The following is a 27249-nucleotide window of genomic DNA, read 5'->3' on the forward strand; positions in this document are numbered from 1 at the left end:
TCTGGTTAGGAGCTGCACACACACCGTCGTCGGGGCCCGACGTTGAGGAGAGACAGTACCCAGCGCTTGCTTCGGCACATATAACTTTATCTAAATTCGGCTTGAGTTCGCGACACAGACAACTGCTACAACGTTCTCTGTCCGAAGGCTTGCGATGGCTAACCGTCCTTTTTTGCTGTCTTTCCTCTTTGTCCTCTTCCCTTCCCCTAGCCGCGAGGCGAGGATTCTTTGTAATCTGGCGCGAACGCCACGGTGGGACACACACTCACACACACGTGCCCGCACGCACAGCACCGAATGAGTCGGTAGTACACTCCGTCACACTCGCCCACACAAAAAAGGAATTTTCTCTTACACAAAATTCATCTGACAAAACTTAAAGGGATGTTCATGTTCAGGTTTATAAAGACACTTAATTATCGGACCGTAATGAACTCACTATAGGATACCTATAGAAACACTGGGTAAAGTGCACAGAATACACCATCACGTGGTCGCTAAGAACAGTGAACAGAATGGGACAACACATTGAACCCAGAACAATGACGAGCTCACTAAGGATGTTCCCGCAGATTACAGACCACCCGGTGGGCCCCGCAGGTTTCTCGTACGTGTGTCCCTTAAGGTCAATCAACTGGTCCGTATTTTCTCAAAGCATAGCGGTGTTCCTGCGCGGGTTCGCTTGCTCTAGGAGGAGCAGCAGCCGAGCTGTGAGACAACTCCTCCAAGAGTGCCAGCATGATGAAATCGTTTGACCTCTTCTCGTCAGAATCCACTCTGTTCTCATCTGCTGGACACGGGCCGTGGGGCTTTGGAACGGCGGGCATGGCAGTAGGAGTCCCAACATCATTCGGCATGCCCGGCCCCCGAAGAGGCCCAATGTCACCCCGGTCACCGCTTCCGGCACCATATCGCTTAAGGCGATTAGCATGAACTATTTTTTGCTCCCCTGTTCGAGTGTCTTTTACTCGGAAGGTGACCTCCGACAGTTTTTCGACCCGAAGCGCACCGCGCCATTTAGGCTGCAACTTTCTGGCGAGCCCACGGACGCCGGCCAAGTCGTTGATACACACGACGTCACCCACGGCGAAGTTCGAAGTTGCGGCCTCCCTATCGAATAGGTGTTTCCTTGTTTCGGCAGAGTCAGCCAGCATCAGGCGTGCAGACTCGTGGGCGGATGAGAGTCGCTGAAGCAGTTCATCTCTGTAGTTATCTAGAGTGCCGTAACTTCCCGTCGGTGACTGGTAAAGGGCTGATGGCATCTCAGGATGGCAGCCATGAAGAAGGAAAAAGGGGCTCTGTTTAGTACTCTCGTGGGTTGCCGAGTTGTACGCGAAGGTGATGTAAGGCACCCATACGTCCCAATCCCGTTGGTCACGGGCCACATAGTGACCCAGCATTCCGCTTATAGTCTGATTGAGGCGCTCCACCGCTCCATTACACTGGGGGTGATAAGGCGTTGTAAGAATCTTCTGGATTCCCAGGAGATTACATACCTCTCGCTGGAGCTTTGACGTGAAGTTTGCACCACGATCTCTTAAAAGTTGCTGAGGCGTCCCGTGGCGCATTACAACGCGCTCGACGAAGAGGCGGGCCACGGTCTCCGCCCGTTGGTCGGGCATGGGAATCATCTCGGCATACCGGGTGAGGTGTTCAACGAAAACGAGCAGATAGCGATTTCCCTGGGTTGATAGGGGCAGGGGTCCCATGATGTCCATCGACGTCCGTTGGAAGGGCTTTGAGATTTCCTCGAATATTTGTAGAGGTGCAGGCTTGCGGCCCTTAGGAGTTTTCCGCAGAGAGCAGGAGCCGCAGCGATCGCAATGAGCTTTGACGTCCTGCTTCATGTGCGGCCAGTAGTAGTCGCGGGAGAGCCTCTCCGCCGTCTTCCGTGCTCCCAGATGTCCGGCGTAAGGAGCATCGTGCGTTGTTCTCAGCAGCTCATCGCGAAGTGAAACCGGAACGACGACGTGGCCGCGCGATGTCTCCGGTGTCGTCCGCCTGTCTCCCTCTCGTCGGCAAAGTAGACCTTTGTTGTCTGAATAGTACTCGCTGTGCCGACCCGGAGCGTTCTCACAGTGTTTAATCAAGCTCACCAGCTCATCGTCGTTCCTCTGTTCTTGTCGAAAACGCTCTAGGTCCAGCATTGGTCTGAAGTCCGCCACGCCGCGAACGACCACCCGACTCAGCGCGTCTGCGTTCTGGTTCAACTTCCCCGCACGATGCACGATTTCGAAGCTATGTTCTTGAAGCAGCAAGTTCCACCTCGCAAGGCGCGAGTTTGGGTCACGGACGGACATCAGCCATTTGAGGGCGTTGCAATTCGTAATAACACGAAAATGCCGTCCGAATAGATAGCATCGAAAGTGGCGCACAGCCCACACTACGCCCAGACACTCTTGTTGAGTGGCACCATAGAGCTTCTCAGCTTCGTTCAGCTGGGGGCTCGCAAATGCGATCGGATGCTCCTGTCCATCAAAAACCTGGGCCAGCACTGCGCCCAAGCCTTGGCCGGATGCGTCAGTCATAACGATGAAATCCCTCAAAACGTCCGGGAATCTCAAAAGGGGGGCACTGGTTAGAGCATCCTTCATTAGCTCAAAAGCCGTCTGTGCTTCCTCGTCCCACACAAAGTCTACCTTTGGCGAGGTGAGCCGCGTCATGGGCCTGGCGTTTTCCGCGAAGTTTTTCACATGCCTGCGGTAATATCCAAGCAATCCCAAAAACTGTCGTACTTCCTTCGCATTCCGAGGGGTTGGGAAATTACGGACACAGCTCAGCTTGTCAGGATCAGGCCTAACACCCTGCCTCGAAAGGATATGTCCCAAGTACTTCACCTCCTCCCATAAGAACTGACAATTGGAGGGTCCCAACTTCAGACCCGCTGCCCGGAACCGCATCAGGACGGACACCACATCCGCTAGGTGCTGGTCAAAGTCATGGCTGTATATAATCACATCATCTAAGTACACATGGCACGACTTCCCCAAAATACCTGCAAGGATTACGTCGGCTGTGCGCTGCCATACCGCCGAGCTGTTAACCAGCCCCATGGGCATCCGTCGCCACTGATAGTGTCCAGACGGCGCATTGAAGGCCGTCTTTTCTCGGTCACTCTCGTCCATTTCTATTTGCCAGAACCCTGAGGCCATGTCGACCACGGTGAAGTACTTAGCAGTGCCCAGCTGAGCAATGGTCTCCTGAATATTTGGGAGAGGGTATGGGTCGATTCTTGTCACCTTGTTTAGTTCGCGATAATCGACCACAAACCTGAACGACCCGTCGGGCTTCTGAACCAGGAGAACGGGTGCACCCCAGGGAGAAACGAAGTGTTCTATAATACCCTTGTCTAACAAGGCCTGGACCTGTTGCTCCATCTCGTCTCTCTTAGCGAATGGTATCCGATACGCTCGGCGGTATACGGGTGCAGCGTCCGACGTGTTGATTCTGTGTTTGATTGTACATGCAGTGACCGAGGTCCAGCTTCGTTAAAGCAAATGCCGCCCGGTACTTCCACAGGAGCTGAGCGATCCTTCCTCTCTCCCCGGGGTGGACGTGGGACAGCTCGAACATTCCCAAGAAAGCCGCCTCCGACATGCCGTCGACCGTGTCGCAACTCAGTATCATCTCCTCAAGTTGTGGGTCAGATTCTACGTCAACGAAGACTCCGACCCGCTTGTTCTTGGGCAGGCGCATTTCAGACAACGTAAGATTTGCTATCCAGACCGGCACACGTCCCCTCTGATCTACACGTGCCAGAGCATCAACCCCCAGAAGCCCATGAGGCTCAATCTCTACCATCTCCACCACACCAAGTGCGCCGCGGGGTGGGTTCCCCCGGAGCTTACCAGCCACGATAATCTCTGTCCTTGGTGGAATGATGCACTCCGACACCAACATGTCAGGTGTCTCAGCAGAGCATACACCCCGCACAGGTTGCGATGGTGACCAGTTCAAGATCGGAACCTCTTTTCCGTCGAGCACAACCACCCCCTTCGTGGTCAGCAGGTCCAAGCCGTGAGCGCGCACAACATCCTGCCCCAGGATTCCGGACACGGGGATCATCGCACTGTCGTTACAGATAAAAAACGGATGGCAGAACGAGGTCTTCGCGATCCTAAGTGGTATGATATAGCAACCACGGGTTTCCAGCTCTTCTCCTGTTATGCCTGTCAACCGCGTGCGCGTGCCCCCGAGGTGCTCGCTGCACGTCCGACCACTCTGACTCAGTTCTCTGAAGACGGACTCTTTAAGGAGACTGACCTTCGACCCGGTGTCCACCAGAAAACGTAGCTCCATTTTTCCAATATTTGCCGCCACCACCGGACTGCTCTCCCCGCACAACCTAATGGCCACGTTTATTTCTCCCCCTCCGCCGGTGTCGCTCGGAAGGGGACCTGTTAGTTTCCCTGCCCGTGGGACCCTCCCGAAGCGGCCTTTCCTCTTTCTTCGCTCCTGTAGGGCTGCTGTACCCCTTGTTGTACGGAGTTCGAGAGTGAACCCCTTTCATTCTCGATTCTACTTCTGCACTCTCTTATTCTATGGCCGACCAGGTTACAGTACCAGCAACGCATTGGGAGACGCACTGACGTATTCCGAGGGAGACCCCTCTCCATCGGCGCCCGCTGAAGAGCGATGCTGTCAGCAAACATCTTCTCAAGCCTGTCGAGGCGCTGAGAGAGTAAGTCCGTCTCATTATTTTCCTCGCGCGCATCGACCGCACGTAATGCAGCCCCGGGTGCAACTAACTTCTCGTTGCGCTCTTCTGCAGCGGCAGCCTCCACGGCGTCGGCAAAGCTAGTTGGACCCTTTGATAACACGTAGCGTCTGACAGGATCTCGCAGTCCATTTACGTACAAGGAGAGAAGCTGTCGCTGCAGCACACTATCTGCAGCTGCTCGTGATTCAGCCGCGCCGGCCCCTTCGAACTTCGGGATAGTCTTCGCACCCAGCGCCCGCAGTCGACTTGCGAATTCTCGGACGTCCTCTTTAGTCTCTTGCTTGGCAGCCATGAACTTCTCAAGCCTCAGACTTTCCGGTTCATTGTCAAATCTCCTGAGCATTAGATCCCTGAACTCGGGATATTTCTTCACCGCTCTCATTTCTTCATCGTGCCAGGCAAAGTTGTAGGCCCTTCCGATCATCTTGCATTTAGCGATGCCAATCTGTTGTTCATCACTCCAACCTCCCATCTGAGCAACTTGGCTTAGCACCTGAAGAAAGTCTGGCGCAGTGGGGCCGCTGCCCTCACCCGAAAACGAGGGCACCATTGAGCCCAACGCGAGCACTCCGGCGCCGATCGAGTTTGCCATGATTTCGGCTACGGTGTTGATGGCCGCCGTACTTGCTTCTTCAGACGATATGGGCACTGTCTCGATTGCGGGGGTTTACTTTCCCGCGAAACCTTCAACGTAGAATCCCACCGCTGCCACCGATTGTGAAGACTCTGGTTAGAAGCTGCACACACACCGTCGTCGGGGCCCGACGTTGAGGAGAGACAGTACCCAGCGCTTGCTCCGGCACATAGAACTTTATCTAAACTCGGCTTGAGTTCGCGACACAGACAACTGCTACAACGTTCTCTGTCCGAAGGCTTGCGATGGCTAACCGTCCTTTTTTGCTGTCTTTCCTCTTTGTCCTCTTCCCTTCCCCTAGCCGCGAGGCGAGGATTCTTTGTAATCTGGCGCGAACGCCACGGTGGGACACACACTCACACACACGTGCCCGCACGCACAGCACCGAATGGTCGGTAGTACACTCCGTCACATCTGCATTTAAAGCGATCCGTGTTAGTGTCTAAACGTTTTTGTTCGCGCGCGCTTCATGTGCGCGCTGCGCTGCTGTTTTCTTTATTTTTTTTAATTACAGTTCCTTTTAATATTTCCAAGTTGTCGCAGGACCTACGTATTGTACTCGGTCTCTCTTTCGTGCTTTAAGACCCCTCGATTCAAAGCCAAGGCCTAGCGCATGAGGAGTAACTTTTGACAAACACGGGCAAGCTGGCGCTCAACCCTTAATTTGAGACATACATTCCTGCTGGAGTGCTTGTTCAGCGAGAGCATGTTCCGAAACCGCGATCTCGTGTTACACTGTAAGTTGAAGCGTAAGTGGGTGTGAGATTACTGTTTATTTCCTGAATTGTTCTTGTCTTCACTTAAATTCCTACGTAGTCTGTGTGTTGGGTATGGGGGACAAAACGTATAGAATATTAAAACGTGGAGTAAGCTATCAGAAATATACGGGAGGCAGGAGAAAAATGAGTGATAGTTGCTTAAAATGGCAACAACTTCCAATTCCGGGGTGTAAGCGAAATGCCCCTACAAGAAGTAGACGGGCCAACAGTTGCGTAGGAATGCGGTATGGAAAACCTTTTTCTTTCGTTTTTATTCGGGGCGTGAACATTGAAGATTTTCGCCACCAACATTATCGAACCAAAAGATTAATGGAATCTTCAACTCGGTACTTTGTGAGCATTCAATAAACAGTCTAAATGTTCTGTTAAACTCCGACATTGAGCGCAGCAAACGCAGCGTAGAGCAGAACGCGGGCTTTTCATTGGCCATCAAGCAGGAGATCGACATCTAAGACCAATCAGTGTCTGTGTGCGCTGCGCTACGCCGCGCTTGCTACGCTCGACGTCGGAGTATAACAGGGCCTTAAATAATCAACGCAATACACTATTTTCGAAAAGTTCATCACAGCAGCACTGGCCGTCCCCATTTTTTGGGCACGAAGCGTTGGATTTATTCCGAGACCTCGCCGAACGCTGACGCTGCACTTGTCTTTAATATTAGCTCACAGCACGTGCTCAAACGACGACGTACTCGGATAGTTGACCCAGCAGCTACTAGGTGTGCACATGTTTAGAAAGGTTGTATGAGCCGTTGGGACATACCCTTTTTTCTATGCTTGTTTTCGTCTAATTGCTGACGCCGTTCATTGTTGGCTGCAATTATAGCTGTTCGTGCCATTTTTTTTTTTACTTCTTTTGCACTGTATTACTTTGGGCGTTAATTCCACACGCCAGGTCCCGCCTAAAACACGATCAGTGCGTATGGTGTCGAGATCACAATCTACCCCTTAATTCAACAACAACAAAAAACGTTTCTCCCATCTTTTCCTTCCAAGGCCAGCCTCAGCGTAAGGCCACATCACCAAATGGAACCTGCTACAATCTCGATTTCAACTTCATCGGTGAATTAGGCGGCTGCCTTATATATCATCAAGAATGTTGGTAAAAACCGTTCACTCAACATTCCGAAAAATACGTGTTGTTTGAGAATTCTTTTTGTTATATATTGAGATCACTACAAGATGCTGAGGACTATGAATGTGAGTATAATGAAATGATTTCACAAACTGCGGCAACTTATAATGAACATTTTCTAGTCGCAAAAAGAAATTGATTGAATTTAAAATAATGCAAGATACTTAACATATTGGTTTAACACAGCGCAACAAAACAAGGACAAAGACGAGACAGACGACAGCACCGTCGTTTCTCTCGTCTCTACTGTACCTTAATTTGCCGCTCTGTTTTAAACCAAGATGCTCCATCAATCTACTAGCCCAAACATACCTTTCAGCAAGATATTCAAAGTCGTTTCATTCTTTCTACCAACTCAAACATTTTTTCCAGCGTTGTGCCAAATACCCAACAAGTTTTACTATCTTGAGTAGAGCACAACTACTTTGAAGGAGTAATTGAATTACATTCTAGGATACTTGGCAAGCTTTGCAATCTGGTAATTCAGGAATAAAAAGTCAGGAAGGGGTGCTCTACTTGGGATAACTTCTCTGAAAATCACATTTTTCTGTAATCTTTGTGACCTTCAAGCTGCTGATATGGATGTCTACTCTGAAATAATTCGGAATATGCCACATAATGCGTGCCGAAATATTTTAGAGACATACAGGACTCGGGTATTCTAGGTATGACACTTGCCATACTTTAGATTGGCGGCAGGCTCGGCTAATGAGGCATTCCGCAATAAGTTTGTAATATGCCCTGCCGTGATTCGGCGTACTTGACAGGTGGTACGGAATCGCATATCCATAGCCACCGAACTAGAAGTTGATCAGGCAGCCCGTCTTGTTGATGAGTAGGCGATTGAACGACACGCGTGTACGCTCAGGAGAGAGCGCTTTTGTCCCTCCGGTGAAAAGCGAGAACCTTCCAACAGTTCAGATTCCAGTATCAGGCCAAGCAGCACGTTGTGACTAGGCCATCGCTGGCAAGTGTACTACGGCCAACCAGATTTTTGACGGCCCAAGCTTGGCCAAAGTGCCCGGCAATAGCAGTGTTTTCGTCCTCGTCTGGTGACTTGCCATTCACTTTAAGCCAGTCGCTGGCCATTCACTTTAGGCAAGTGACTGGCCGATCACGTTTGGCCAGTGACTGGCCATTCACCTTTGGCCAGTGACTGGCCATTTACCTTTGGCCAGTAACTGGCCATTCTCTTTTGGCCAGTCACTGGCCATTCACCTCTGGCCAGTCACTTTTGACCAGCCACTGGCCATTCGATTTTGGCCAGCCATTGGCCAGTCACTTTTGGCCAGCCAGTGGCCGTTCACGTTTGACCAGCCCCTGGCCATTCCCGTTTGGCCAGCCACTGACCATTGACTTTCGGCCAGTCACTGGCAGAAAGTGGCTGTAGTTTTACACTTTATATATTATTTATCACAGACAGCCAGAAAATGTCGGTGTTCCTCAGACGATTGTCAACAATTTCGGCCGCTCAAGTTTGAGGACTCAACCCCAAAAACTTTTACATATTAATGACAACCGAAGCTGCTGGAAGGTTGCTCAATATTTATTGGACGTTTTGAGCACTACGTCTTACGACACCGGTTGCGACCACCATTTCAGTCGTCCGTGGTCCCACCATTAAGATCCCCCGGTAATGCAGCAGTAAAAAAAGAAAGAAAAAAGTAACTTTAGGTGAAGGGACAGTGCAAAGATATTCAGTTACAATATTTTTCACTTTACACAAGCTTACTGGCACTAATGGGAAAGCGAAGACTTCAGTACACAGTAAAAGTTTTGACACACTTAAGGGTGTAAATCAGCCTGTACCAGGGCCAACACCCTCATAATGTTCAGGCAAGCACCCTTCATAATGGGTGCTTGATAACACCCTTGGGAAAGGGTGCTTGGCATGGATGGGCGCCCGCTGGGGTGACCCAGTGGATGCTGGGTCACCCCAGCCAATCCGGCGCCGAGAGAGTATCACGCGAAGTTTTGGTTATGTGCAGTCCAAGGTCATATGACGCTCTCTCGACGCTGGATTGGCTGGTAGTGTCCGCCACGCTCGGACGAAGGGTGAAATGAAGTATAGGCCTCAGTGAAAATAGTATAGGAATGTGTCCAATACACGTATCAGAATGTGTAAATTGTACAAAAATCATATATGGTATTGCATATTCTTATATTATTATTATGATATGATTTGCAACTTATCATGTTTACTGAACACATTTACACTTTTTTCACTTAGGGGGATAGCCACACCACCACATACGAGGCACGTAATAAAGAAATAATGTGTCACACTGAACGCAACTTGTGAAGTAATACAAAACAGCTCCTTAGCCAGATCATAACCCCGAGGGCAATTGGGAAGTGCTACGGCGCCCCCCTTTCTCGAACTCTAAGCGAGCAAGCAGTGGCCCCAAGCATCGCACTGCATGGCTGAACCATTGTAAGCATCATGGGTTGCCACAAACGAGGCAAAGAGAGCTTTCCTGTTAGAAGATCCGGTGACATGTTTTGTTCGTTTCAGAGGATTGCAGGCAACACGCTTCACTTATCACTTGTCTCTTTATGCGCATCTGATTACTAATTGGAAACAGGGTAGAGGGGGGTGGTCTAGCCCTTGACGTAACCACAGCAGTTATTCAGTAAGGGAAGCTCATTACGACATCAATTAGAATGTGTTAAATTGAACATTTATTGAACCCTAAGAGACAAATGAAAAATACAATGTATGCCATTCCATGACTAAGAATGCTATCTCCAAACATGCAATGAAAAATATCACATAATGAACTTGCCCTCTATGGCAAAAAAGCGAATGTTTCGGTAGAAGACGCTATCCTCTTGCTCACGTACAAAGAAAATTATAAAGTTCTGGAAGACGACTATGTATGAGGAACTCGTACAGCTAAATTCTAAGCATGCCTCGCCTTCAGGAGGTTAGCATAAGTTATCACAGAAAGTGCTCAACATTTAAAGAAAGAAAAATAAAACATGCCTCCATAAAACTTTCTATCATTCGTTCTGAATGCAAACTAAAAATGAACCTGATAATACTGGCGAGAAAAGTGCATTATAAACTTTTAAAACGGCTCAAAAAACATCTCTTCTTGACTTAAACAGCGCAAAAAAGTTACGTAAGGAACTGTTTAAGTCAAGATGTCTATCCAACTCGCCCAGCAACTCATTTTGAAACATCTCTTCGACCCCATACCTATAAGCAAACTTTGTTTAAAATTTTGATTACGATTGTCCTTGGAGTTATGTCGCTCAAGCCAAGGAAAAGCCTCCCCAGAGCAACCAGCGTGTTGGAGGCCTTGCATTCGTACTGGATGATGAGCAGCCAATATGCTGCCAACAACATGCACAGCCCCTCTTCTGCATTAAAAACGGGGAACAAGCGCTCACAATCCTCAACAAGGTGAAGAAAGTCTGCATCGTCCAGCTCCTGCTTGGTGTAGAGGACACATGGTGTCGGTGGGATGTTCTCGCCCTGCGTTAGGTAAAAGGATAAAGCACAATATATTTTAATTTAAAAGGCCATAGACATGTTTGCTCTTGTCAGCTGCTATTATTCGCTGCCATTAAGGCCATCAGCATCAGCCTCCACACAGACATACAGTGCTTATGTTCAAACAAGTAACCGGCGTCTGCAGCAATGTAAAACGAATAAGGAATTAAAATCGGGGCAACATCACGACATGAAAGTATTGCTATATAATCTTAGCGACACTTTTGAGTATCTATATTTCTCTATCAAGATACATTTGCGAAATCTACTTGTGTTTCAGTAGTGAAATACTTTCGCGATGCATTATGATACGCTGCTAGACATATGTATCTTGTTACATTAATTGTTGGAAATGAACTGACAGGTTTGGAGATAAAAACAAAATAGAAGCCACGCCAAAAATCCGACGCATCACTGGTTCGTTTTCGCAATGAGAGTGGTTTTTTGCTTTGCTCTCACATTTCGCTTTTACAGCGGCCCGGTTTTCTTTCTCAGACAGCAGCCTTTCTGTGTACATTTGAGGTTACTGTTTGGGTAAGAGGATGCACAGCTGAGAAACAATATGTCCAAAAGAGTCAGAAGACAAAAAGCAGGGACGTTTGGGTAGACACACTTTGCCAGGCGGTGTCATCGGTCGCCGGCGTTGATTGGGTGCGATAATGGGTTCTTAACGGTATCAGCGAACATAGCCAAGGGAAGGCAAGTTTTAAAAAAAGGGACAAACAGACAGAAGGTGGGGAGCTCAGGTGCTACAATCTATGTCTGCCACGGACGCACCCTTCTCACCACGCCACTCTGCATTATGAACCGTATAGGGCCGCCGACTGACCATAACGGTACATGCTAATATTTGTCCCTTGGCCAATGTTAATTTTTTGCCTCCTCTTCTACACTGAAAAACCCAAAGATGAAGGTTACCGAAAACAGCAAACATAATGTCTCTCATATAGCTGTGGAAATTAACTTTCACGAGCTACATTTTATGTCTAGTCGTTGGCCATATGAGCTCCCCCGTCGAACACCAACCGGAGCAGCGGAAATTTAGCACGCAGCGCGTCGAGCCTGGCGAGGTTGACGGTAGTGGCTATCAACGGTAGAGGGGGGGGGGGGGGGGGTGCACATAAAAAGGTGCTCGTGATATATTTCTACAGCTATCTATGAGACATTGTTGAGTTTGAACCTCGCTGCACCCTTAGAATTCGTGACAGACAAAAAGTGTTCTGACAAAATATAAAACGAGCTGTCTAGGTCAAGAGAAGAGCAATCTCGGAGGCCCTAAAGGTAACCTGCGGCGGCTGGATGACTTGCTGTAAACGGACCCAGAATTCTCGAGCCTAGAGAGAGGTGCAGAAGCTATGTGATATTCAACTGAAAAGTTAATAAGCTCAAATCATTACTCAATTTAAGCCCAAGATCTATGATTCGTAAATTCCTATTATTTCAAGTATGAAGCCAAAGGCAAACAAAGTAGTAGTCTGTTGATTTATTGCCGAATAGAATACATTTTGAGTACCAGACTGGATAGTTTGCTTATTTCTTAAAGGTTGCGATAAAAAATGCAATACTTAATTGGTTGAAAAGCAAACCATTGTAACAATTATGTGCATGATTATATTCTACAAGTCGTTTTACATGCATACACAGCACTCTATTTGAAAGCTAATAGAATTTTTAAAAAAGGCCGTGAGAGTTACGCTGATGCCTTTTTCACTGCGTGTTCGTGGGACTCGGCGGACAATAAAAAGGGGAATGATTGTCACAGTATGTTGACTAATTGACCATAATCTGTTAGCTTTGTAATTAATGGATTTATGGACCATGTTGCAACTGCAGTGTTAAAAGCCAGTCAATTTGAAAGGCTATACCGATTTAAACCAATCACGAAAAGCCAAGCGGCCTCAAGGTATTCATTGTCAAACTTTTGCACTTTTAATGTCGGGTGCAAAAACCGCGCTCAGCTTGAGCTCAAGAGTTCGTGCCGTTAATGGTGGTTAGAAGAGTGACATAGTCGTACCGGGTACGTCGTCACTATCTCGAGAGTGTGTCCTTAGTGGAAGCATCGGCGTGATACTTCCAGGATAGTGAAGGTGCGTCCGAAGCAACCACGTCCGCACGACATCCTGAGGCCTTCTGAGCGCAAGATTTTGTTATTGGGCGACAAAAATGCAGATGTTTAAGATTGAATATCTCAAAATTGTTGCCATTCGCAAATTTTGTCAATCGGGTTAGTCTTTAATATTCACTGCCTTTGAAACTAGAGTTGAAAAATATCCCACAAAAACAATTATTAAAGATATTATTAAAATTTTGGTTAAATAGTTTTGAATAACATACTGCGAGGGTTTTCCCCTTATGTAATGTCCTCAGAGCCCCACAAACATACGGTGAAGGCGGCATCCAAATAACACTAACGCCGTTTTTTTTTTTTTTTTGTTCTTTTTTTAATTTTGTTTGAATTGAAGTAGAAAGCTTTGCGTATATGTATATAAAAATATATATAGTTCCGGGTGCATGTGCATGAAGCCGTGCACCATCCAACTATAGAGGTCCACTTTTTCGTTAAGAAACACTGGATCAAAGTGGACAAGGCCAGTTTTACATAAACCCCCAGCAAAGCATGTGCCATAGACCGCTAGAAATGATTGCTCACCTCATAGAACACTCTGCATGGCTTGAAGAGAGCGGCTTGCAGTGTTGGACGGTGGGTCTACCCGCTTGGTGCAGCTGGGACCTACAAGAAAGTTAATGCAGCTTGCCATATACCAGAAAGTAACAAAGACAAGGCCAGTATTACATAAACCCCCAGCACGGCATGTACCAAGGACCGCCAGGAATGACTGCTCACCTCTTAGAACACTCTGTGCGGCTTGAAGAGAGCGGCTAGCGGTCTTGGACGATGAGTCTACCCGCTTCGTGCAGCTGGGACCTGCAATAGATTTAATACAGCTTGCCATTTACCACAAAGTAACAAAGAAAATCCAGTAATGCATAAGCCACAGCATGACATGTCCCAAGGACCGGCAGAAAGTCTCGCTCGACTCATAGAACATTTCATGCGACGAAATCCCGCATTGAGGACTGATAATTGTGTGGCCTTATAGAACACTTCTGAAAACATTTTGACTAACGAGAGTGACCACAAGTGTATACTGAAACAATCAAAAACAATGATGAAACCCAGAAATTAGTTGAATGCCTTCCCTGTGTTTTGCCATCGAGTGGAAGAAGTTTCTTGGCCTATATTTTTCATTAGAAACAGGTGTGATGTCCGTCTGTGTTTTGAAATCTTGATGTTGTGCATATTTTTTATTTCCTGTTGAAAGCTCAAGAGCATTCCCTGTTGTTTGTTTAATCAGATTTACCCAGATGTTAGTAGGTTGCTTCTTTACGTTTACTCTTTTTGGGTATATTAGGAGTTGGGAACAGTATTACGCTGTAAGATCCAGGAAGGAATTCCCCCCGTAAAGTGGTGGTAAGCAGACGAGAAATTGTAAAGAGTGACTTCATGTCTTCCCCTATGTTTCCTCTTTTTGGTCACCTATTCATTTTTTGTCCATTAAAGCTCAGCTGTGATGGACACTTCTCTGCGTTTGTATTATCTTCCTGAGAACCCGTCTTGAATAAGTTATTCGTGTTTAGCTTGTATAGCTAGCTTGTACCCTCGTTTTTATTTTTGTTTATTAATGAATGACTAGGATTTAACTACAAGCACAGTGTTAATGCATACTAATAAATAGCAGCATACTTGTATTGAAGATAGTCAATAAAAGCATGCTGCTATTGGCTACCAACAAAATCAAGCATCAGCACTATAGTGCTGATGATTGAACCAGTTGGTAGCCAATCATTAAAAATAAATCATGAAGAATATGGGAACAGAGGATACCAACACAACACAGCGCTGTGTTGATCTCCTCCTTCTTGTCCGTGCCCTTCACACTTCATGTTCTTAATAATACATTTTTCAACAACTTTCTGCTTGGCATCATCTGTATAGGGGTTCACTGGAACGACCCACCTGCCATTGCATTCACTTTAGGGCAGCTCCCCCTTCCTCGTGGTGCCATCGTTGGGAATGTGCAAGGCGGGTGTCACTCTCACTCTTGCGGTTCAGTTCCCCAGGTTCCCATAGGTTGCAAGCTGCTACCCAAATTGAGTCAGGCCTTCCAGCCCTGCAGGAAAAGTCAATTCCACTCGTTTAGACCTATATAGGCACCCACATTTTGTGTATACCTGAAAGAAGCTCTAACAAAAAAGAAACAAAATGATTGGCGCTTTTTGAATGCATCCTTTTCTTTTGCCGAGAACATACATACAAGTCACATGCTATTGTACATTCAGTGGTGCAGCTTAATTTATGAAGAACACTTTTTTTTATATAACTTCGAGCTCTTAGAGAAAAGATTCAATATAATGGGTCGGACATAAATGGTTGCTATGAACTGTCCTATACATTTGCACCTTATCTGATATCATAAAAAGAGTAGAGCAGGGTAGGGCTGTACTGCATCATTTACGATTTTTGTAACCAATTAACAGTTGGCATTTATTTATTTCTTACTATTGGCTATTATTCTTTCACAGAAAGATTAACCGGGCGAGTTGGTACGGTGGTAGTCTTCCAACTCCATGCAGTAATCAGATCGGACATTAGGCGTTTAAGTTCATTTTTTTCTATCTTATCTCAAAGCTATATGCACTCCGGAGTGCACTTCAGACGGAAATGGCTATACGCACTCCGCTAATCTCGTATAAAATAAATGGTCACAACGAGTTTTCTGAGCGATGGCATAGCATAGGGGTTAAGGTGTCCGCTTTATACGCAAGTAGACGCAGGTCGATCCGCGGTGGGCCTACTTTGGTTTTTCTCGAACATTTTGTTTTTTCGAGGCATTTGGCGATATTTATGACATTTTATTTTTATAATAAACACTAAAAAAACAAAACAAATGTTGTCGACAAAGCTTTGCAGAACTAAATGGAATGAGACTCCCCTTTCGGAGGTGCGATCGGGGACAGCGGGGCTAGGGTTGCCGGCTGGACGCCGCGAAGCGGCGTGTACTGGTTAAGTTTTGTAATTAGCAGCCGCATACTGTCGCCGCGAAGCGTCGTGAACGCAGGCGGGGGGCTGTGTTAACGAGCTCCCCAGTGATACACGCGCCGTTCGAAAAGGGTGGCCCGAGCGGCATGAGCTCTCCGCAGAGTGCGTATAGCCATTTCCGTCCGAAGTGCACTCCGTAGTGCGTATAGCTTTACTCTTTTGCTTTTTCTAGCTGCTCTATTTTTTTTAGGGATTTCGCCACCACTAAAAAACGTGACATCTAAACTCTTCTTTTTTTTACATCACACAATCGCAAACTTGGAAAGTGTGCCGGTTCGGCAAACGCGAAGAGACCGCGCGTCTCTACGGCACAGGCATTAATTAGCTTGGGCAAAAAATCATGCTGTTCGCTCTTGTAACGTATTTCTCGCTCCCGCTTTATGAAACAAATCGGTGGCGAGCTGCTGTTGGGACAAGACGTCAGAACTAGCATGACCTGTGATTAACACTTGGGACGGCGACTGAATGCTTGAACTGCCGTCAGACGGTACTTGAACGCTCCACAAAAGCGTCGTTGGAGGAGCGTCGGAGGACGGCGCCCAGAACATGCCCACAGTTCCGCCGCACGACAATCTTTCTCGCACTGCGGAGAGAGCCACAGGTTTTGAAGAAGATACGCTCTTTTCAAATAACGAAATAACACAGGGAAGAAGCATAGTTAGAATCAAGCATAGCTTAGCAAGCACACGGTACACGACAAAGTTTGAAACAGCACCCCACTTCGCAGAAACAAAAGAGTGTTGCTTACCGGCGTTTGTGCGAGTAGTCCATGCTGTCCTAAACTTACGGGCGTTGGCACGACGCAGCGTCTCAGAACTCTCAGTCATCGCTTGCTATTCTTGAACACGGTCCTCGTAAGGAAGATAACTAAAATATCCGCTAAAATGGCTAAAACTTAAAAAGAAAGGAGATTTCTGAACCCACTGCACCTACAACGGCCATTCAACGTCAGCCGCAACCGAAACTGGTTGCAATAGCGATGGACTTGCGCAGTTTTCAAGATACTTTTTTTTTTCTTTTTTAGAACGAAAGGAAGCAAACCATTATTATATTAGTAACAATAAGAATTTCACTACAAAATAATGTTTAATGTAATACTTAACAAAAATTTACTAAATCTTAGGTTTTATTTAAACTTTAGGTTTCGTTTTTTGTGCAAAACCGAAACTAACTCAAGCAACGTTTACTTCGTCGTATTTGTTTGCGTGCATGTGCGTGCGCGCGCTCGTGGATGCGTCCGCGTGCATGCGTGTGTACGTCTGTGCTTGTGCATGCGTGTGCGTCTGCACGCGGGCGTACGTTTGCGCGCGTGTATGCCTGTGTACGTGCCTGCGCGCGTGCGTGTGTGTGCCTGCGCGCGCGCAGGCGTCTGTTTGCGCGTTCTATTGAACTGCGCCAGCAAGACGACCAATTGAATATCCCTGGCCACTGTTAAAAACGCACTTATTTATTAGTATTATTATTATGATTATGATTATTGTCGTTGTGATTGAAGCATGGCCCTGAGTTTTTAGACTCAGGACCATAGAATTGTCTATAGGCGGGTAAAGAAAATGTATTGGTTTCCTGGCTTTAGGGAGAGGGCTCTAGACTTTTCTATAACTGGCTGTGGCTGTATTTATAGATTTCTAAGGCCCGACCATACAAGGTTATAGGAGGTGACAGCCTGCCATATAATTTTCCATAGACGACCATAGACCATTTTTATGGGATGTCTCGGACTGGCTTATTATGGGTTCTGCCTCTTTATGTCTGTGAGTTATTGTGCATGTAATCATATTCTCAAATGAATATTTTACCTAGGTTCACATGGTCATGTGACAGGTTCTAGCAGCACGTCATGAATATTTCTCGAACATATTTACTTTATTTTTATTTCATGTTGTGTTGTCAGATATAAACTCGAGACTAACTGAATATCTTACTGTAATCTTCCATCAATAAATATTTGTAAAAAAAGCAAGTATTGAGCATTTCTCCATGGTTTCAAATTTCTGAGTGCGGAGTAATTTGTACGAAAATTAAATATGAACTCATATATAAAATTTTGTTGGCAAACATAAAAATTGTATGCATACGAGGCACTTCATTATCAGCTATTTGCAAGAATTACAACTGACATAATAAAAAAGAACACTGCTAACAAGCGTTGGTGTTCAAGCAGAAATCTAACCTGTACATTATGAAGAGAGCCATATATCAGCTTCCCAAAACCTTTTCGTGTTATTTATTTATCACCCTCTTCTACACCCTTCACTAAATGGAAAGTGTAACAGGAAACAGCGCGCCTTTTGGTAAAATTATGAGGGTGTATTACTAGATTTAAAGGTGATAAAAAAGTGTAGCCCAGGGTGCAAGTTGCTACAACACCCCTTTTATATCCTTAAAGGTGTGAAAACTTGTACTGTGTACCTCCGGTACGGAGTCTGATACTCCCGGAATGTAGTGGAAGCGTGTGCGTTAAAATAAAACCAAATAGAAGAATCGCGACAAATTTTCAACCTCAATATTTTCATTCGATGCTTGTCAATCTGAGCAGCTTGCAAGCACTGCATGTGCTCCCTTTAAATAATGAAACGAATACATGTGCATTGACTTCTTTGTACTAATCAAAAATAAAACAAGAAAAAAACTTCGATCAAGGAAGGGTTCACGTCATTCTTAACGAAGTCAAAGGAGCTTGATTTTTTTAACTGATACTGTTGATATTTTTTATGATTGTAACTCAAGTGGTACAGCTTGCAGCAAGAGGAACTGGTACAGGGCAATACATGCAATTACAGTAAAAATGGCATTATTGGAGCCCCTAGCGCATTAATAAGTTAAAAGTAATGTTGGAATGAACGGCAGGTTTCCCTTTATTGAATAAAGTTGAAGCAAAACAAAAATGAACGCAATTGCTCAAATAATTATCAGTATTTCAAAATCACTTACCCAAGGTCTCGTTTACCTATTAAAAGTATCCGCGTGCGGGTTGTCATCGAAAAGATATGCCCGCATACACACACACATACCGCTCTTTCTCGAGCATTGTTTGTGATCCAACTCTATCGACGGCTCCAGTTTTCTTCCGCATAAGTTGACGATGCCTAAGGCTCTACATAAGTTCACTCGTTTGTCTATCATCGAGATGTTCTCAAGATCTTGGCTCACAATAGGCTAGAAGGTTTTCCGTAACGTCAACCAAGTCGTCGTGACGTCAAGGATGACTGGCCACCATCAGCTCTTTCTGAACTATGCAGCTGAATATATGACGCACAAGCAAATGAACAGACGCGAACAAGCCACGAAAGGCAGGGTTGGCTCACTTGCTCTAGCAGAAGCATAGCCGCGGCATTCCCTTCGCTGACCAATGCTTGTTGAAATAAATTGCTCTCAAGCTAGAATTTGGCACCCAGGCTAATTATTCGTTAGCCCTAAATGGGCACCATCTGGAAGGTTGGATATCTCAAACTTATTAAAGATGTCCCGAACTAAATTAACCTACTTAAAACATGAAGGAAACCCGTAAAAAAAATTACTCGCGCAGGTGTTTGTAGACGGGCAGGAAGACAGACACAAAAGTTTGTTTTCAAATCTCCTTGAAGTTTATTACGCACAGCATGTCCCGTAGATAAGTACAAACGTGGAAGCGCTCTGCGAAATGTAAAAAGGTGCTTCTAAGCTTTTATACAGCTGAGAAGATTGCAAAGCATACAGGAACAGGGGTAATTCTAAGGTATACATTGCCTATTCTTCCGGCAGCTGGGAAAATAATTTCCCCGAAATTCTACCTGCAAACGCCTCTCATTGGCGGTAACAATCAGTTCGTCGAAGGATGTCTCATCGACAGATTGTTTTATAAACAACTACTATGAGTAGCTTTTTTTTTTTTGTAAGTCACCCCAGATTGTCGCCGCAAATTTCTTGTACGGTGGGCCACGTGGGATAACGTTTCTGTAATGAGCCGTTGCAGAATGTCGGCGGCGAAGCTGCGTGGACGGGACTGCCGGCCAATGATCGACACACGCGCGAAAAAATGTCCCCGCAGTGTGAAATTCGCGTAACGAGTGTATGTGATATGTTAGTGTCGACAAAACGTGTCCATCAAACGTGCATTCACGAAAAGTCTCCTATGGCATGTTTTCACGAAATGCCGAGAGAACAAGAAAATAAGTATTGTCCGGGATAATTGTCGCATGATTTCAGCCAGCTATTTGGAGGCGACTGCGGGCAGACTTTCGGGGAAATTATTGTCCCGTCTGCCGGGAGAATAGACAGTGCCTGATTCTATAAATAATCTTGAAGAGTACCCGTAGAACAGCGGTCACTCGTTTCCAACAAGTCGGGTTCAGTGCACTTACCATAAACTTAGCGGACTTGAAAGATGTATTGCGAGATATACGTCGATACGGGCACTGCAGAACAACCTCACAAAAACGGGAAGAAAGGGGTCCGTTAAGATTCATTTAGCACAATGTGGCAGAAGCAGTCATTTGCCGAACGCGCTCTAAACGCGTCACAAGTATTTCTTAGGCTTCCTTGAAGAAATCGCTTGTTGCCGTTATACGCAAAGGACTTTTCAAACACTGATTGCCTTGGATACGTTGTCACGGACGAAATCTACAGCAGCCCCGCAGGTCGCAGCATAGCACAAAAAAAAAAAAACAGACAAGGAAGCAGGCATTCCGGGATTGAAAAAAGCTACTGCGTCATCCGGGATACCTTTACAACGTGATCACGCTCCTGAAGTTACCCGCGCCCAGAGAGGGGAGTCAGGTGATAAAAAAGTCTCCTACTGATTGGTTCGGCGAGTTCGCACATTTTTCTACCCTTTCAGCTTTGAAAGATGAAGAGAGAGGAAAAAAGAAAAGGGGTAGGAAAGTAACAGCTCCTTCAAGGTCAAAAGGGGGTTGCGCTCACAAAGGCTTATCTTCAGGGGTATCTCAACAATGAACACAACGAGAGGGTTTGTGACTTATGTCTTCTTAAAAGTTCGACCCAAAGTTGATAGTGCAGTGGATGTTATCCGTGGCCTTTGCCTTCGGGAGGTGCCGTGCTCTTTCTTATCTCTTTCCCTTGGAGACAGTAGTCACGTGATCCTACCCGAAGACACGATTGGCCTTAAACAAGCATAGCATCTACCCTGCTGTCAATACCAAAGGAACTCCGCAGCCCGAAAATGGCCCCCAAAACGGGAAGCTTGAAGATCCTAATATAAAATGAAGAATCAACTGCGACCACGTTTACCGCGACTACGTTGACTGACCGCGTTCGCTCTGCGAAAATTTGAGCGTGGGACTCTCGAGCAGCGTTAGCTTGCTGTTGATGCAGTACGCTGCTTTATCGTTGAAAATCCTTTGCCGTGCGAACGTGAAAACGTTCTCGTGCCGGGCGTACCCTACGCAGCAGTGCCTGTCAGCAACGGCCCGCACAGCATTGCTACCTTTTTGTATACTCAATATATGAGAGACGTCATGTTTAGGCTCAACCAAAACACGAAGCCCGAAAGATCGAATCTTATCCGATCCAAACACAAGTTCATCGGGGCGCGTGGCTAGCCTGGCGGTGTACTAAGCTGAATGCATTGATACACCTATAGAATTTTAAGGTGGAGGAGGGGGCTCATGGTCGGTGTACAAGCACACTGGTTGGGTAACGGAGGCTGCAACTTCCTGCAAAGGGGTGCATGTGCGCCCGATGCACCCGACTACAACTTCTTTTTCTTAGAGTGCAGTTGGGAAGTAAATATGTCGAGCACTAACCAAAAAAACGCGGATGTGGTATTCGCGTTAAGAGTGCCGCGCAGCGAAAGAGAAATATTGTTAGCGCGAAGACGACATCGGCGCTGTTTTCGTATTTTATTTTCAAAGAACGACGGGCAAAATATTTTTTCACTTCTGGTAATGTTACAACGAACATATCACACGACAGTGCTAGTTAAGACAATAGCCTTTCAAGTTTAACGGAAAAAAACTGAGTAAAACGGTGATCGTTTGCTTGCGCTAACAGTGTTCGCGCGATGCACACACTACAATCCTGCCAACCACTCGCTTATGATGCTTCTGTCGCTGCCCGTCGTCATGCCAAAGTTTCGTCAGCGTGATCAAAGTTAAGAATATGAGTGTCCCTTCGGCGAAACTGAAAATCAACACTTCTGGCCAAGCACTTGCCAACCGCATTTATGTCTCCCGCGGCCAAGCTGAAAATCAGCACTTCTGACCAAACACTTGCCGGCCGTGTTTATATCTACGGCGGCCAAGCTGAAATCAGCGCTTCTGGCCAAACACTTGCCGGGCGTGTTTATGTCCCCGGCAGCCAAGCTGAAAATCAGCACTGCTGGCCAAACACTTGCCGGCCGTGTTTATATCCACGGCGGCCAAGCTGAAATCAGCGCTTCTGGCCAAACACTTGCCGGCCGTGTTTATGTCCCCGGCGGCCAAGCTGAAATCAGCGCTTCTGGCCAAACACTTGCCGGCCGTGTTTATGTCCCCGGCAGCCAAGCTGAAAATCAGCACTGCTGGCCAAACACTTGCCGGCCGTGTTTATGTCCCCGGCGGCCAAGCTGAAATCAGCGCTTCTGGCCAAACACTTGCCGGCCGTGTTTATGTCCCCGGCAGCCAAGCTGAAAATCAGCACTTCTGACCAAACACTTGCCGGCCGTGTTTATTCAATTCAAGCTTTATTTTCCAGATATACACTGGAGGGACCTCCAGACAAAAAGCTGCTATGTGAGCAGCTTGACGGGGTCTGGGGTCCTGTAACAAATGACAGCAGCAACTTCGGGAAAATATCCTATGTACATTCTGTAAAGTATATAATATCACAAATTAATACATTTCTCACGCCACAACGTCAGACCAGCATGTAAAAAAAAAAGAAAAAAAAAGAAACATTTCTTATGATTTTAAGCAAAGTATGTGCGAAGTTTATTTTTAGGAAGAGTAAAAGCATTGCTACTATGAAGATGCCATTTATTTAAGAATGTTGGAATGTTGTAGTGAAGAGACTGAAGATTGTAGTTTGTGCGATTTCGAGGAACCAACCATTTCTCTGGAAAACGTGTATTCATTGTGCTTTCATGTAAAGTTAGTTCGGAAGTGCAATATAAAAAATTCATGAACGTAGAAGATGAGAAGCGGATTGAATGAAGTAGGCGGTACTCATAGAAATGTTCTACACGAATTACTTTGTATTTATGAAATAAGGATTCAGTATGATAGTTATACGGAACATCCGCAATAAAACGCAATATCTTTTTTTGAAGTAATAGAATGCTATTTAAGTTTGTCTTCGTAGTTGTTCCCCATACCAAGTGACAGTAATTCAAAAGAGAACTGAATAAGGCGCAGTATATTTTTAGCTTAATGTTTACCGGCAAAAAACTACAGCACCTAGCGACTGCCCCAACTACTTGAGAAAGTTTTTTCGTTAAATATTCAATGTGGTAATTCCACATCATATGTTCAGAGAAGTACACGCCAAGAGTTTTGTGTTGATGTACTATTTCGATTGACGCGTTTCCAATCACTAGCGGATTTGTAATATTTACTAATTTATTAACGGGTCTAAATAGAATTGCTTTTGACTTTAATGTGTTAATTTTTAAACCATTGACATCTGACCAAAAGAAAAAAATTTCTAATACGCAATTTGCCCTTCTTATAAGCTCATCAACATCATTACCGGAAAAAAGAAGACTCGTATCATCTGCATAAATTATAAATTGAGCTTGATCAGTAATGTTTACAACATCGTTTATATAAGCATTAAATAATAAAGGTCAAAGGATACTGCCTTGTGGAACACCACAAACAATGTTCGAGAACGGTGAGCGTTGACCGTCAATAGATACACTTTGCTGGCGATGCTCAAGGTATGATTTAAGCAATTCGAAGGATATGCCGCGAACCCCATATTTATAAAGCTTAGAAAGTAGCGTTGTGTGATTGAGGCAATCAAAAGCTTTACTATAATCGATGAAAAGAGCAAGTGTGAGCAGTCGTTTTTCAATATTTTCAAGTATAATTTCTTTCTGTAGTAACAATGCCGATTCAGTAGATTTACCTTTTTGAAAGCCAAATTGAAACTCTGTTTGTATAGAATGTTTTACGAAAAAATGTTCAATACGTTTAAATATAATTTTTTCTAGTCCCTTAGAGAAAATAGGAAGAATAGAAATCGGTCTATAATTACTCAACATGTTTTTATCCCCTCCTTTAAAAATAACTGAGATTTTAGCTAGTTTCATATTTTCAGGAAACTTGCCAGAAGTTAAAGACAAATTGAATATATATGTTAAGCATGGCGAGATTATATCTATAATAAATTTTATAGCTTTTATCTGTAAATCATCGATATCACAGCTCTTACTATTTCTTAACCCAATAAAAGTATTAAATATTTCTGTTTCATCTGTAGATTTTAGGAACAAACTGTCATTGATTTCGTGAACAAACGATACAGCATTGTCACTATGCGGTCTGGGTGTTATATTTACGAAATAGTCGTTAAAAAGTTTTGCCAAAGAGTCTCCAGACACAGTTTGGCCATCTACAATTAAGTCACCTATTTGTTTTGAGATTGTCCCGCGGTTCAGAGCTTCATTAACTTTTTTCCACATAATATCAGGTCGCTGTTTGTCAACGTCATTAAACATTTCTTTATAGTACATATATTTTGCTTTTCGCAATTCAGCGGTTAACTTGTTTCGAAATTTCTTAAAGATGACTAGTTTGTTTAAATCCCGTGACCTTAAAAACGCTTTATACAGACGGTCTTTTTTTTGCATCATTTTGATATGGACTGGAGTAACCCAAGGTTTCCTAATTTTCTTTGATACAGTAACTGTTACTTTCGGAAAGTGCAAATCGTAAAGCATCTTTAATGTTTGAATAAATTTATTGTATGCATTGTTTACATCTAGGAGAGAATAAACAAAGTCCCAATCTTGGCTTATTACGGCATTACGAAATGCGAGAATATTAGAATTTTAAATGTTCTGAAAGGTTATTGTATTTTTATTTACCTGTTTCTTGAAATCGTGATTATAAAATGACAGAAATATTGGATTGTGGTCACTGATGTCAGAACTTACTGTGCCAGCAACTTTAACGTCTGTATTAGCATTAGTGATAAAAAGGTCGATGGAATTAGAAGTAGATAGAGTTACTCTAGTCGGAGATGTGATGACATTTGTAAATCCGGCGGAGTTTAGTGTAGTCGTTAGTCGTAAAGATTGAACCGAATTTTCAAGTATATTGACGTTAAAGTCACCCCCCAGAATTAAATTATACTTATTTACTGACACAAATTCTAAGAATTGCTGTCCCCGGCGGCCAAGCTGAAATCAGCGCTTCTGGCCAAACACTTGCCGGCCGTGTTTATGTCCCCGGCAGCCAAGCTGAAAATCAGCACTGCTGGCCAAACACTTGCCGGCCGTGTTTATATCCACGGCGGCCAAGCTGAAATCAGCGCTTCTGGCCAAACACTTGCCGGCCGTGTTTATATCCACGGCGGCCAAGCTGAAAATCAGCACTTCTGACCAAACACTTGCCGGCCGTGTTTATATCCACGGCGGCCAAGCTGAAATCAGCGCTTCTGGCCAAACACTTGCCGGCCGTGTTTATATCCACGGCGGCCAAGCTAAAAATCAGCACTTCTGACCAAACACTTGCCGGCCGTGTTTATATCCACGGCGGCCAAGCTGAAAATCAGCACTTCTGACCAAACACTTGCCGGCCGTGTTTATGTCCCCGGCGGCCAAGCTGAAATCAGCGCTTCTGGCCAAACACTTGCCGGCCGTGTTTATGTCCCCGGCAGCCAAGCTGAAAATCAGCACTGCTGGCCAAACACTTGCCGGCCGTGTTTATATCCACGGCGGCCAAGCTGAAATCAGCGCTTCTGGCCAAACACTTGCCGGCCGTGTTTATATCTACGGCGGCCAAGCTGAAAATCAGCACTTCTGACCAAACACTTGCCGGCCGTGTTTATATCCACGGCGGCCAAGCTGAAAATCAGCACTTCTGACCAAACACTTGCCGGCCGTGTTTATATCCACGGCGGCCAAGCTGAAATCAGCGCTTCTGGCCAAACACTTGCCGGCCGTGTTTATGTCCCCGGCGGCCAAGCTGAAATCAGCACTGCTGGCCAAACACTTGCCGGCCGTGTTTATGTCCCCGGCAGCCAAGCTGAAAATCAGCACTGCTGGCCAAACACTTGCCGGCCGTGTTTATATCCACGGCGGCCAAGCTGAAATCAGCGCTTCTGGCCAAACACTTGCCGGCCGTGTTTATATCCATGGCGGCCAAGCTGAAATCAGCGCTTCTGGCCAAACACTTGCCGGCCGTGTTTATGTCCCCGGCAGCCAAGCTGAAAATCAGCACTGCTGGCCAAACATTTGCCGGCCGTGTTTATGTCCCCGGCAGCCAAGTTGAAAATCAGCGGAAAATTGGTTTTGGGGGTTTTGAGGAAGAAACGAGGCCCGGATTTGAAAGAAGATGAAAGAAACGCTTTTGAACGAGCTTCGGAGCAAAACAATTAAGCCACAATAGGCACACAAGAGGCTTTGGGGAAGCTAAATCTCGGTCACTGCAGCGCAATAAAACCAGCAGGGTCTGACGAGGGAGTCCCTGTGCCCGCATGAAAGCGTCTTCGCTTATTTTCACACTGAAACGCCCAGAACCGGTGATTTCCGAAAATGGTCCACTGCGATTTTTCCGAGTGTTGGCATCACAATCCTCCGCTGACGGAACAACTCCAGTTCCAGACAAGAGGTGGGGTCTGAGTGTGAATTCCGGATGACGTCACCAGCACTTTGCTAGCTCCAAGCATGACGTTCCGTTGAAGAACCGCTCTTGTTGGCATTTGGAGATTATGTTTTGCTCGTGCATTGTTTCCTGGTGTGTGTTTGGTCACTTGGCTCAAAGTTTGAAATGGATCAGCTTTGCCGTGGAGTCTGACGATCCTTAGTTCCATAGATTGCTCTGGCGAAAATCGTTTCCTAGAGTTGCGATATGTATTTGAGATACTAAGTACAAGAGTAGTGACAAATGTAATTAAGATAGAGTAACAAATGCTCTATACTAAATGTATCTTCAAGATACCCAAATACTACCAAAAGTATTTTAAATACAGCATCTTGAGTAGAGTACTTAAGATAGGTAAAAGTCTGCATATTTCAAGTCACGTGGCGTCCGGGATCACACAACTAAGCGTTCATTGAGGACAAAAATGTCCCAAAGGCCGGGATAATTCTTCAGAGCAAAGGACGATAAGTGTAAAGAGTTTACTCCGACTTAACACAACAAAGCTATAACTGAACGATAAACGTTTCGCTATCAATGCAGGTGGCATCTTCAGAATAACAGACACAAATGCGACGAGAGCCCTCTTCCGTACAAG

General features: G+C 45.6%; 1 pseudogene; it reads left to right on the plus strand.

Annotated features, from left to right (window-relative positions):
- The window catches only part of LOC120847036, a 37350-nt pseudogene that overhangs the window by 4340 nt on the left and 5761 nt on the right, over positions 1-27249 (plus strand).

Source organism: Ixodes scapularis, unplaced genomic scaffold, assembly GCF_016920785.2.
Source record: "Ixodes scapularis isolate PalLabHiFi unplaced genomic scaffold, ASM1692078v2 ptg001158l_1___fragment_3__unscaffolded, whole genome shotgun sequence".
NCBI classification, from domain to species: Eukaryota; Metazoa; Arthropoda; class Arachnida; order Ixodida; family Ixodidae; genus Ixodes; species Ixodes scapularis.